At 45.5% G+C, this 13,801-nt stretch overlaps 1 protein-coding gene and 1 long non-coding RNA gene across 2 annotated transcripts in view; one reads left to right on the top strand and one right to left on the bottom strand.

Moving 5' to 3' along the window:
* Positions 1 to 1,877: 1,877 nt before the first annotated feature.
* LOC144766703 (uncharacterized) lies at positions 1,878 to 8,160 on the bottom strand. The gene is made up of 2 exons (XR_013597887.1): positions 8,060 to 8,160; positions 1,878 to 2,202 (listed from the first exon to the last, which is right to left on the bottom strand). It is a non-coding gene; the product is annotated as an uncharacterized LOC144766703 (long non-coding RNA).
* A 466-nt stretch (positions 8,161 to 8,626) lies between these two features.
* OSER1 (oxidative stress responsive serine rich 1) overlaps positions 8,627 to 13,801 on the top strand; it is a 39,395-nt gene continuing 34,220 nt past the window's right edge. The window contains exon 1 of the mRNA XM_078651947.1: positions 8,627 to 8,838. The gene's annotated coding sequence lies outside the window, so the exon portion shown is untranslated. The remainder of the gene's footprint in view (positions 8,839 to 13,801) is intronic.

Here is a 13,801-nt window from a genome sequence, read left to right on the forward strand (position 1 = left end):
TCCTAAGCTAACGAACCGCATAAACATCTTCAGCTATAGTCTAGTCTTCCTGTCTCCATGCAAGTGAATTACTGTATTAATATCCATAGAAGATTCATAGCACACGCAATACATGAAGAATATATGCATGCACCAGTCTTAGTGTCAAGTAGCCTTTACCCTGATAACTTTTAGATTCTATCAACATGTACTCCAAACACAAGATACCAGATATGCTATAGGTACATGTCGTCCTGACATCCCAGACTTTCGTCTCCTCTTCTAGTGTAGAAGTCAGAGCCCCCAGTTCTCCCCAGATACACGTCATAGTCCGTTTGCGCGCACCACTAGGTTAAAGGTTCCAGCTGCCCAGGTAGCCCCCTCCATGTATCCACCCATTTCATGACACTTCTGTGACGTCTACATCACATGTCTTCGTGCACGCCTTGTGCACGCCTTCTTTTTACGCCCATGTATTCTTATCTTACGTTTGTCACTTGTTACGCCTACTGTATGCAATGCAATTATAATGTGTTCCTATATATATTATGTACTGTTAATGAGACGTTGCAGCTGCCACTCGTGCCATTCTATTTCAGGCTGTTCCGATCCTGTCCCTTCCCTTATGCCTGATTAAAGCCTGTTCAACTCAGATTCCTCGGATCCTGCCTCTTATTTATTGAGCTATCTGTTTTCATTAATGTATTCAAAAATAGTACCGGTAATTAATTATTTATTTACCACAGTATCCTGACGCCAGGTGCAGGGTCAAGAGATATTCATTATGTTATGTTATGTTAAGACGTTTATAAAGCGTCTGGTTACTCCCAAGGAGTGTCCCCGCGAAGAGAAACAGCACTAAAATCCAAGTATCTGTCAGTCAAGTTCTGCTATAAGGGCTAGTCAGTCCTATGTTATTTGCCTGAATAGCCAGGTCTTGAGATTTTTCCGAACCGTACTTTTGATTCCTCTGATCTCAGGTCCTGGGGCATAGAATTTCATAGTTTGGCTGCCAGGACTCTAAAAAAGCTGTCCCCTGGACACTCTTGGGACCACAGTCAGCGCTGCCTCGTGTAACCTAAGGTGTCTAGAAGGAGTGTAAACTTGAATCAGAGGAAACAAGTATCTTGGGCTTCTCTGATTGAGCATCTGATGTGCAAAGTAGAGTGCTTTAAAGGAGACTCTGTAACTGATGGGGAGCCAATGAAGTTTGGCAAGTCCTGTGCTTATGGAGGACTGTTTTGGAATTCTTAAAAGCAGCCGAGCTGTAGTGTTTTGTACCCTTTGAAGCATCCCCAGTCTGACAGTGGAGATACCTAAGTAGAGTACATTACAGTAATCTAAACGGGATACCAGCAGAGCCTGAATAATCGTTTTCTTAGCTGATTCCGGTGGGGCTCCCAGAATCTTTCATACCATCTTTAACACACCAAAGCAGGTACCGACCATAGCCGAGATCTGTTTCTCAAAGGATAGCACTGCATTAAAGGTGACGCCCAGGTTTTTAACTTTAAGGTTAGAGACCGGAGTGTGGCCCAGTTCACAAAGCCACCAAGCAGAGGACCATATCAAAGGCAGTTTCCCGAACACCAGGACCTCTGTCTTGTCTGCATTCAATCTAAGACATCCACGCCGCAAGGTTCACAAGACAGGAATTTAAATTTTCTGTGGCCCTCCCGTCATCTTGCGCCAGTGTGATGATCAGCGGAGTATCGTCAGCATAAGACACGATCCTCACAACGTGGCATTCAATCACGTCTGCAAGGGACGGAGACAATGGTTAACCAGGGTTGGGCTTAAGGCCGACCCCTGTGGCATGCCCTGCTGTGGGGGAATTAAAAATTTGCAAACATTTGTGACAAGAATTTTCAATTCTATTAAGGACTAGGAGGCGAGGATTATTGCTAGTCTCATTTCTTTATTTAGAAATGCCCAGCAGCCATGTAAAACTACATTACCCAGAAACACTTGGGTCAAAACCATAGAGTCTGTACTATAAATAGCCATGTAGACAATCCCACTTCCTCTTTCTTTGGTGAGAAGGAATTCCAGGAGTGCAGAAAACAGTACATGAAAGTCAATGCAAAAAGCAAACCCAATCCAGGGCAACGAAGGAAAGGTCAGCACAGCAACTGCCGAAGGGAGAAAAAGGGAAAGCCATCTTCAAAAAAGCAAACAGGAACATCCACGCCGCACCGTAGGGACATCATTTGGGATCAGATCCTGAAAAGAGACACAAAGCCGTAATACACGTCCATAATATAAAGGAACATGTTAAAAAGGGTGGGTAGAGAAAAACAAGTCAATGGTAACATTTGAACACAGAGTAATACTGGTACATTCATTATAAAGTACACCGTACAAACAATGGGTGGGATAATCCTCGCCTCCTAGTCCTTAATAGAATTGAAAATTCTTGTCACGAATGTTTGCAAATTTTTAATTCTATGACAGGACAGGAGGCTCCGATTATTGCTTGTTCAAAGCTGGTCCATTACAACAGAAGCAACATTTGTAATAGGCTTAAAGTAAAAGGTCTTGAAAACAGAATCCGTTGACCAGTCAGCAGCCTTCATAATGTCCCACAAGGTGACCCCCAAAGAGAAGGCTTTAGACGCCATGGCCCCACGTGCAGAATGAGCACCAAACACGGAAACATCAATGCCAGCCTCCCCCATAAGCCACCGTACCCAACGAGCCAAGGTGGCCGGGGTAACGGGGCGAAAGGGCTTCTGCAATGCAATCAATAATTGGCCTTGCATATCAGAGCGAAGAAGAGAAGTACTCACCTCATAATCCTTAAGGCATTGAACCACACAAAGATTAGGACGAGCAGGAAAAGAAGGGTAAGAAATGACCTCAGTATTGGTCTTAGTGCGCCTGGAGAGGCGAAACGTAACCCCTTCAGGAGTGAAGCAACGTCCAGCTAAATCCAAAGCACGGACATCCGACACCCGTTTGCAGGAAAGCAAACACAACAACATAGTAAGTTTGGCCGAAAGTTGTTTCCGAGATAACAAAGAATTGATCGGCCAGGCTTCCAAGAAGCGTAAGACAACCGAGACGTCCCACAAAGAAACATATTTGGGACGTGGAGGAGTAGCCAGACGAATACCTTTGAGAACCTTAGCCACTAGAGGATGTTCTCCAACAGGTTTTCCATCCACTGGAAGATGACCCGCAGAAATAGCGGAACGGAAATTGTTGACGGTGCGGTACGCCAAACCAGAAGAAGATAGAGAAGCCAAAAAATTGACCATCAAAGAGATATCTGCTGATGTTGGATCAGCCTGCCGTTGAGCACACCAATCACTCCAACGTTTCCATGACCCTCTGTAACGTTTGTGAGTACCTGGAGCCAAGGCGTTGCTGAGAAATTTAGTAGCGTCCGCAGAAAGGCCTGAGACCGCCCAACGTTCCCCGAAATCCGCCACGCCAGGAGAAGGAGGGAGCCTGACTGAACAAGGGGATGCGGATTCTGAAGCGGATCTAACAGGAGATTCCACTTCTGAGGAAGAAGAAATGGCAATGCACATGCCATCTCCAGGAGAACTGGGAACCACGGCTGAGCCCTCCACAGAGGAGCAATCAGAATCAATTCCGTCCGAAAGCGCGTTGCATAAGCCAGAACCCTGGGGATCATCATGAATGGGGGAAACGCATAACAAAGGGACGTCGGCCACGGTTGAAGGAAAGCATCCGTGGCAAGAGCCTCCAGATCCGGTCTCCAACTGAAGAATTGGGGAAGTTGGGTGTTGAGACGGGATGCAAAGAGATCGATCAGACAAGGGCCCCAAGTCCGAAGAAGCTGGCGGAACACACGAGGATGGAGCCTCCAGTCGCTGAAGTCCTTCAGATACCTGGAGTTCCAATCCGCCACCAGATTGCGACAACCCGGAAGGTACTCCGCAATAACTGTGATCTTGTGCTGAAGACAATAATGCCAAAACTCCTTGGCAATCTCCGCCAACAATCTCGACCGAGTCCCTCCCAGTTTGTTGATGTAACGTACTGCTGATACATTGTCCATCCGGAGAAGAATGCAGCAGTGGGACTGAAGAGGCGACAGGCACTTGATCGCGAATGACCCCGCTAGCAACTCCAAACAGTTTATGTGGCGTGAAAGTTCCTGGGGAGACCATCGTCCCCCCGTCGAGATCGGGCCGCAGCGGGCCCCCCAGCCCCAACGACTGGCATCCGACTCGATCACAATTTCCGGAGAGGATCCGAAAAGAGCCCGACCGTTCCAGGCTTCCACATGATCCAACCACCATTGCATTTCCGACCTCGCCTCCTCCGAAAGAGGAATCTGATCGGAATAACGGAGACCCCGTTGAAGATGCTGAATCTTGAGATGCTGCAACGCACGGTAGTGCAGCGGAGCCGGAAGATCGCTTGCAGGGAAGACGCTAAAAGACCGACAACTCGTGCTAACGATCTCAATGACACCGTCGTCCTCGAAATAACGGAAGTCAATTCCCGTTTGATGTAACAAATCTTCTGATGGGGCAACAGAAGCTGACAAGTGAGGGAGTTGACCCTGAACCCCAAGAAATCTATCACTTGAGTAGGACGTAGCACAGACTTGGGAACATTCACTAGAAAACCGAGGGACTAGAGAAGGTCGATAGTCCACTCCAGATGGGACATGAGCTTGACAGGACAGTCCGCCAGAAGGAGGATGTCGTCCAAATAGATGATCAAGCGAACCCCGCGAGAGCGGAGAGACTCCACAATCGGACGTAACAGTTTCGTGAAGCACCAAGGTGCTGACGAAAGGCCGAAGGGTAGAACCTGATACTGATACCAAGTCCCCAGCCACTGGAATTGCAGAAAGCGGCGATGGGGACTGAAGATCGGAACAGAGAGGTAAGCGTCCTTGAGATCCAGATGAACCATCCAATCCCGTTCTCGCAGGAGATCCCTCAACAGATGGATGCCCTACATCTTGAAGTGGCGGTAAACCACTCCCGCATTGAACTCCTTCAGGTTAAGAACCAACCTCGATCCCCCTCCCTTCTTCTCCACCAGGAAGACCGAGCTGGCAAAACCCTGAGGGTGGCGTACGGTCGGCACAATTGCCCCTTTCAACTCCAGAGACTTGAGTTCCTCTGTGAGGAACTCTTGATTTTGCTTTGAGAAATGAAGGGGAAACGGGATGATAGAACTCAATTTTGTATCCCAGAACCGTCTCCAGCACCCATGCATCGCTGGAGATTGAGCGCCAATTGTGTAGAAAAAGGCGAATCCTGCCCCCCAGAACAACACTGCAAGCAGGAAGAAGTCTCACCTGAAGTGGTGGAATCCTGATATCCGCCGGAAGCACCACCGGAACGTCCCTTCTTATATTGACCACGTCCTTTTCTGGATGGATAGAAATTGGAACGCTGGGCGTAGCCCGAATCTTGTTGGCCTTCCCTATGGGACTGATACCCACGCTGCGTGGGTTGTGGTTCACCACGGCCGGACGAGCGTCCCCTGTTTTGTCCGGCCCTGCTGAAAAACGGACGCCTGGCCCGCTTCAAAGATGCCTGGGCTTTGTCAATGCTGCTAAAAGTACTGACAAAATGAGTGAGCTCCTTCAGAAAGGGTTGCCCGAAAAGGAGGCCCTGAGCCGCAGCCCCTGCCTCGGAAGCCGAAAGTTCTGACAATTTTGGATCCAACTTGAGGAGAATGGACCGTCGACGCTCACTAGAGAGCGCGCAGTTGGCGGTACCCAGCTGACAAATCACCCGCTGCGCCCATTCGATCAACTCATCAGGGTCAACTGTGGATGAGGATTCCTTGGCCATGAAACCTAAATCCAAGATCTTAGTAAGAGGCCCCAGGAGATCCAAGACCTTGTCCTGACAAGCCCGCCAGGACCGATCCAAACCCTTCTTTGGGTCCTTTGAAAACTTCCTCAAATAGGTCAGCATGGAAGGATCGACCTCAGGCGTGTCCGCTAGGTTATCCGCCAAATCAGGGCGAGGACATTCTGAGCGGAGACGCGCACGAACATCATTAGCAAATGGTTGACGGATATGTTGCTGAACATACTCCGCCACAGCCGGGGAAGGAAGCCACGCAGTGGAGTGAGGATGCACAATGTCTGCAGGCTCAAAGGTCAAAACAGGAGGATGACTGGACGCATCCACAAAATGTTCTTTACATTTCTTCTTTTTTGGTGGCGGAGGAAGAACCTCAGAGGATGACGAGGAGTTCTGGTCATCACTGTCCACCTCAACTGGAAGAGCCTTAGACTTGGAAGAGGATAAGGACTGCACCAATCTGCGAAAATCTGAAGAATGCGGATTACCAGGAGAAGAAGTTGACTTTTTCGACGAAGGCACCCAACCTTGTTGCCGAGCATATTGAGTCAAATGGCGCTTAAGGGGCGTGATAGCGCGTACAAGCGCCTTGTTTATAGAATGCTGAACCCCTTTGTCAAGGGCCTCAACCAGGTCCTGCTCAAGGAACTCCGTCCCTTCTTCCTCATAGTCACCATCATCCTCATAATAATAGGTATCACTCATGGTACACAGATAGTGAAAAGTCTAAGAGCCCACAAGGTGACTAAAATTATGGTATGCCAATGGCAGAGTCTGAGGGAGTGAAAAAACCTCACAGCAAGCAAGATAAGCAGAAAAAACTGCACCAAAATCGTTAGAGGGTGGAGGGAGGGCTTGCTGTCGATAAAAAATGCTCACTCTCGGCAAAGCCTATGCAAATTAGTCAACCGGGCGTCTGTCTGAAGCACCGGTGTCAAGGGAACAGCTGGGAAGCCGTGGGCGTGTGCGTCTTGTTGACGAACTGACAGAGCCGGCGCCGCACTGGAAACAGAATTCCAGACGCGTGAAGAATGTCAACCGCGCATGCGCGGTGAACCGGCAAGCCTCCCAACCCGGTAGCAACTCGCGCAGACGCGCGCGAGGCTGCCTGTCCCCCAAAGCTCCACTCCACAAGAATACGGGACACAGACGACACGCGCCCAGACCCTGGGAGGTGACACACGCTCCCTGCCGCAACGCCCAATGAGCACAGAGACGCGACGAAAAAGCGCGATAGAAGCGCACAACAAAGCGGCAGACAGCGCGAGCAAAGCTCTAACAATAACAATGTTCAATACAATATGTAAGTAAAGAATATAGAATGAGAGCACTTAACTGGCTGCGGAGCAAAGAAAGAGGAAGTGGGATTGTCTACATGGCTATTTATAGTACAGACTCTATGGTTTTGACCCAAGTGTTTCTGGGTAATGTAGTTTTACATGGCTGCTGGGCATTTCTAAATAAAGAAATGAGACTAGCAATAATCAGAGCCTCCTGTCCTGTCATAGAATTATTTGAAAGGTGTCAGCTTCTGAAACACCTGCAACGAGCAGTTGTGCAAGAAGTCTCCATCCAATCCAAGGCTCTTCACCTTATAGTCTGCAGCCACAGCAGTCCTAGAAGCAGGCCGTGCGCTATGGTGTCAAAAGACGCACTTACGTCTAATAAGACTAATGCAGCAGTCTTACCTTCATGAGCCAACATACGAAGCGTCTGATGCTAATAGGAGGACAGATTCTGTGCTGTACTACGGCCTAAAACCAGATTGCCTCTCATGAAGGAGTTAATTTTCAGCAATGATAAGAGAGGCACATCACAAGAAGGGGAGTCAAAGCAAGAGAAGGAGAAAGTGTCACTCATAGTCGATGTTTGTCAGTCCTAAATACAATGAAATGATGTCACACATAAGAAAACTGAAACCTTGGCAGCTATGTGTACTTTGTTTCATGAGCAAACGTGGTTGCATGGAAATACCTTCCTACGTGGTTCTTAACGCATTTTTAAATTCTGCATTTTACATGGTCTTACAACGTTGGGTTGGTTGGATCTTATAATTATCATATTTTCACCTTCGGTATTTCGTTTGGTTTCCGTCCGCGTATTGTTGATGAGTTTAGATCAAACAATAAACTATTGAACTCTTTACAAAATATATCCTTTCTACGTACTTTTTAGTGCACTGAGAGTTTACTGGTCATGCATTGATGCCCATGTAAAAATGCAAAATAATCATAAAAACCCAAAGCATTGGAGTAGCGTTATTTTGATACCATTGAATAACGTTGTACTACACGCACAGACAGTACTAGACGTCACTGCATCAGCTGACTTCTAGAAGGTGCCACCACTACGCAGAAGAGCTATTTCTGGCCATGACAACAGCGCGAGCATTCGAAACGGAAAGAGGACTTGCACCTCCAAGCTTTCGCTTCAACGACAACAAGCCAGTGTAATGGAAAGAGAAAAAACACAAACGTCGTACTGTCCTTGAAACTTGCTGTCGTCCGTACTTCAGCGTTGCTGCCATATTGGAAGAGAAGATGCCGATAAGGAGCTACTATATCCCAACTTTTTTGATCCCAATCGCTTTACTTGTCTGAATCTTCTGGAGAAATTGTTTACTTCCTGACAAATAATTGTAATGTATTCTCTTAAGCATATTACAATTGTAAAAATGCTAATGCAAATATTAAACAAAGGATACATTTTAGCATTAACGTATATTCAGAAATTTATTATTATATCTCTCTTTCTCGTTTGTCTCTAAAATGGCTTCTACATACAGATCAATAAACCTGTTTCTTTCGAGAAAAAAGACACACAACTCTATGGCACTTGTTATGCTTGAAGATTTAGTGTGGGAAGCGCACCGCTCCTCTTTTCTCTCGTCTCTATGGGTCTCTGACGTCACTCAGAGTGGCGGTGTTGTTGCAGAGTCACCGTGTTTGAGCACAAACGAGCGGCTGATCCGGTGGGAGGATGAACACGGGAGCCCCCCACTTCATCTAGACCTGTTCGCAGCCCTCTATCCACGTTGTCCGGCTCCATGGTAAGTACTCCGCCTTACCCATCATAGTCCAACAGGAGCGAGCAAGGATTCTGTAGGTATCAGAGGGAGATCGTGCGTCCCATAAAACAAACATGGAACTTTTCTGCGCGTGCATAAGGGTCACATTACACTCTGTACCCTTAATTGTATTCCTTTAATTTGGTTCTTTAGGTTGTTGTTTAGGTAGTTGTTCTGTGGGTACTTAACGAGTATGGTGGACTGTATAACATATACTGATAGGTAACTGATTATTGCTAGCAATACGCTGTATGCCACGACTGGTATAGTCACGCTTAACGCCTGGTCACCATCCGTAAAAAGCCCTCGGAGCAGGCAACATTGTACATTAGAAAAGCATATACGGTTAAGTGCTTATGTTGTTGTGAGGGCAGTTTAGTAGAAGGCAGTACAGTTTGTAGAAATTCTGTGTAGTGGTTTCTTGAGAAGGAGAAACTGTGCTTGTCCTTTCACGCCTAGGCTAACGGCCTTCCAGGTCTTACGATCACTGAAATACCCACCTGAGTCTTTGAACATTGTTTGGTGGTAGTCGGTGAATTTGCTGAGTCCTCGTTACAAAGTTGTGTGTGGCAAGTGTTACCGTGTACGCTAGGGTCGCATTCTTAAACGGTGTTTCGCGCACTGAATTTGATTAGCACTGGACGTCATGAAGTAACTTGAAAGTGGGCGTGTGAGGTCCGATTGTTTTCGGCCACATTTTTATGCTTGATATATCGTGTATCAGTTGACTTTCTGGGTAGGACTTTGTAGTGATCTTCTTTGTTTTATAGCCAGTTATTTAGTCTGCTCCACTTTCTGAAATAGCTACAGAACCTGCAATTGCATGAATGCCAATTATTAAATACACCAGCACATGGAGTACGAATACTAGGTCTTAATAGTAATTTACCTATAGTTTTTCAATGTTTATGACTTTTTCTCTATAGCTCCCTATTGTATATTTTACTTGATAAAGAATACATTGAGGCTGTATCTTAAAACTACATCTTACTGAATGCACTTGAGACAAAACCATGTCTACAAATGTGATCGTTGTGTTGGTTAGTTTAAAACACAAGAGCTTTAATCTGACACCCCAGGATACTGTGACAGAGATTAGTACATTTAGGGACACAGAAACAGGGATTTGCGGCACAAAAATCTGAAGTTTGTGGCAGTTTATTTTGCTACAATTACACATTGCTGTAGCGTCCTCCCCTGCCCTGGAACATGTAAGAGACCATGCCACACATTATTCTTCTATTTTAAAGGACAAGGGAACCCAATAGGCAATTGGTGAGTGACCTTGGGTGTGTATACAATTGCTATTGAAAAGAAGACTACTTCCTTGAAGCGCAAACTCTAAGTGACAAACAATGTACCAGAGGCTACCTGCGCAAGCTTGTCCTCCGCTCCCTGAAAAAGGCTTGGTATTGTCAAAGAGATGTACTTTTGGAACCTAAGACCAAAAAAACACAGAACCGGCTGGTCTGTGTCACCACTTTTTCACTTGTCACACGCCATAAGAAAAAGTGTTATGAAACACTGGAAAGTAATCAATGCAATGCAGGTATATTTAGCCTTGAACGCCCCATCTTTGCCTTTAGAAAGGCGAAGAATATAAAAGACCACTTAGTACGTGCAGCACTACCAACTAATGAAATCAAGGGCACTCTGAATGACCTCTGGGGGCTCCCACGTCTCACGGGCCATGTAAAATGTGGTGAATGTATCGTATGTGACACTACTATAGAAAGTAAAGACTGTACATGAACAAGTAAAGTTTGAAAGAAAAAACTTTACAAATTGTAATACTGCCAATGTCATTTATGCATTTTTTTTGCCCATGTAAGAAAATATACGTGGGTCAGACCACACAGAAGGCCCGTATTTGGATCTGCCAACACCGGAGTGGGATACGTTGCAGGACTGCCAACGCACCATTGGTGGATCATTTCATCGCATCTGGGCATACTGAAATTGACTTTAAATGGACAATCATTAATGTGATTAAACTTCCTCCGAGAGGGGCGGATATCCATCAGTTGTTGAACAAGGAAGTACTGAAATGGATACTAAAGACTAACAGTATCCGCAATGGTTGAAACCGCGTTGAGGATTGGACCTCCTTATTCTAATCTATGCTGGTCTCTTAATGAAATTCTTCTGCCCCTGATCTAGATTTGAAAATGTTTGATTACCAATGTACTGTTTGTTTTTTATTTTTCTCCATGTTTTTAAACTTATCTATTTCCCATGTTTTTAATTTCCTTCACAAGTGCTTTCTATTTAGTTTCACTCCATCTTAAGATGGCCGCCACTTTTCACCCATGAGATTACACTCTCTAGGCCAGTCACGTGACACACATCACATGACCGCCTCCCCAATTAACTTCAGTCGTTCACGCTGCGCTGTCTCACTGTAATCCGAGCAGTGACTCAAGCAACTACTCGCCGGGACCGCGCCATATGGATACAACATGAGATAACCCTCAGTAAGCTATGCTGCGCATATTGCTGACTGAGCATTACTCTGTGCACGCAATTATTCCCGCCCTAATTAAAACTCCACTTCACATGCCTTCATTTGTGAAGTCAGCCGCTGTCTGCTATTGCTGCACTGCGACTCGTATGTCCTGATAAGCATATTGCGGCCAGTCAATGTATATACCATCCAGGTATCTAGACATGGGCTATTCCTTAATAGATGTTTGTTCTCCGCAGATTCCCACAGTGGAAATCATACCCAGCGATCCCAGCATATTTGAATATTAATTCCCTCTGTAAGCACTCTCCCCGCTTACATGCGCCGGGACGCTCCTTCGCTGGAGCAGCTGTGCGCAATACAAATAGCACTAACATAACATAACATGCTAATTAGGAATTCACATAGTAAGATTCTCATCAACATTCACTTAAATTACAGGACACTGTATTAGGTCCTGAGTCACTTTACCAAGTGAATTGAGCCCAGCAACCTCGCCTCGACGTTCGTTGCCCACATACTGGCTCTAAACCGGTAGGAAAATATAGCCAGCACCTCGCGTGCCCCCCTTCACGCTAGTATCATATGCAGTAGGTAACATGCACTGCCTTTAAACCTTTGCCCTATTATTCGCCACAGCAAATCACTTGCTACTTGGCTCTTCTCTATCCTTTTATTCTTTCCTTTACCGCAAGCGTCTTAGCATTCCCCAATTCTCTACACTGCCTTTACCACGCAGTTAATTAACCCACTTCACCTTCAGCAGTTGTCACAACACAAATAATTATATTTGTAATATATGGTCCGACATTGCCCATAGTAATTGTATGTATTTCCCTTCTCTCCCTCTAACCTTTTTTCCATGATTTACACCACATGTAGCAACAACTGCTTAATGTACTCCGACATGAATATTGTAATGTCCGGAGCTAATTGTACACAGGCATGAATTTCATAATGTCCTGAAGATGATCCCCCTACCTTGCCCTAGGGATCGAAACGCCGTCGACAATTTGTACACCATATGCATATAATACATTGTGTGTCCTCTTGTGCAATGGTGTTTCCACGTAATTCATATCTGCTATATTCTATGTTATGCAGCCTCGCTCCCCTTGCCTGAACCCTTCCCTAATTGTTGTCTATTTATTTGTGTTAGTAGGACGCAGGCTGTGTCCCACTTGAATTTTGTATGAAATTCTTTCCATGGACTTATTGAATATTGAACTCTGTCCGGCTGGAGAAAGAATATAGAGTCTATTTAGCCTATATTTATTACCCTGAGTATCTCTAAACTGTCTAGGGACCCCTGTCTTTTGGAAATTACACATTATTCTTCAGCATACAACTGTTAACTGAACACAGTGTGTCATAAACTATTAATCATACCCAGCCACACCTATCAGATTACAAATTACTTGTAAGGAGTCTGAAGAGCAACACTAGAATCTTCATACACAGGACACGTGACTCCAAAACTGAATCTTTTATAGCCGAACAAACCAACATGCTTTGAAAAAGTAGTAATGTACCCACAGTTTTGTTCCTCTTGAAGTTGATGGTAACCTTTGTTCAGTTCAATGCAGGAGAAGACTTTGGCATCATTAAGCTTCGTGATCATGTTCATAATGTGTAGACCTGGCTGCCTTTCTCTTTCAAATACTTTGTTGGCCTGTCACTTATCAACACGAAGGCGAACTTAATCGCCACTATCTTTTTTTTGGCCCACAGCAATGTGTGAAACCCAGGGTGTCGGAACAGGAGCGCTCTCGATGTTGGCGAGCTTTAGCAGTGTTTCTAGCTGTTTCTCATTGGCTTCCTGTAGGTGAAAAGCAGTTTGCCGGTGTGCAACAGGGCTAATATCTTCATTAATGTGAAGCTGTAGCTTCATTGTCTTAAGTTTCCCAAGTCTATGCAACAATGTCGGGAGTTGACTCACTGTTTCAGAAAGGACATTAAAGTTATAGTTAAGAGAGATTAGTCCCATGTCAGCAGCAGTATCTAAACTTAATAAATATGGACTTGACGTAGTACCTGCGAATACTTGAATTGGTGTTTGCACTCTCGTTTTCTTGTGCCGCATGGGTTCCACAAAGGATCCTTTGCTCTGCACTGGTGTAGAAGCTGCCCAGGTGTACACCTTTTCTTCTCAATGGCCTGAGACATGGTATTGGAGACTGTTCTTTGTACTTTTATGGTGTACCACTGTCTAATGAAAGTTGTAGAGTAATTATTCAACTTGAGATGGAGTTTAGGGCTATGTCCAAATCAACTTTGTTGCATCTTGTGGTTCTTTTCAGGTTTATGTCTCTCCTCGCGAAGGGCCAATCCTACATGCACTCGTCAGTCTGTGATTAACATCACCATCGCACATCCATTTTCCTCACGGTCACTCGATGATGACGTCCGCGAACTGCTGGAAGATTAATTTGATACAGATTAACTTTGTTTTGTTTCCTCTTCCCCTAGTGGGTCTTATGG

This window comes from Lissotriton helveticus, chromosome 7 (genome assembly GCF_964261635.1).
Source record: "Lissotriton helveticus chromosome 7, aLisHel1.1, whole genome shotgun sequence".
Classification (NCBI taxonomy): Eukaryota; Metazoa; Chordata; class Amphibia; order Caudata; family Salamandridae; genus Lissotriton; species Lissotriton helveticus.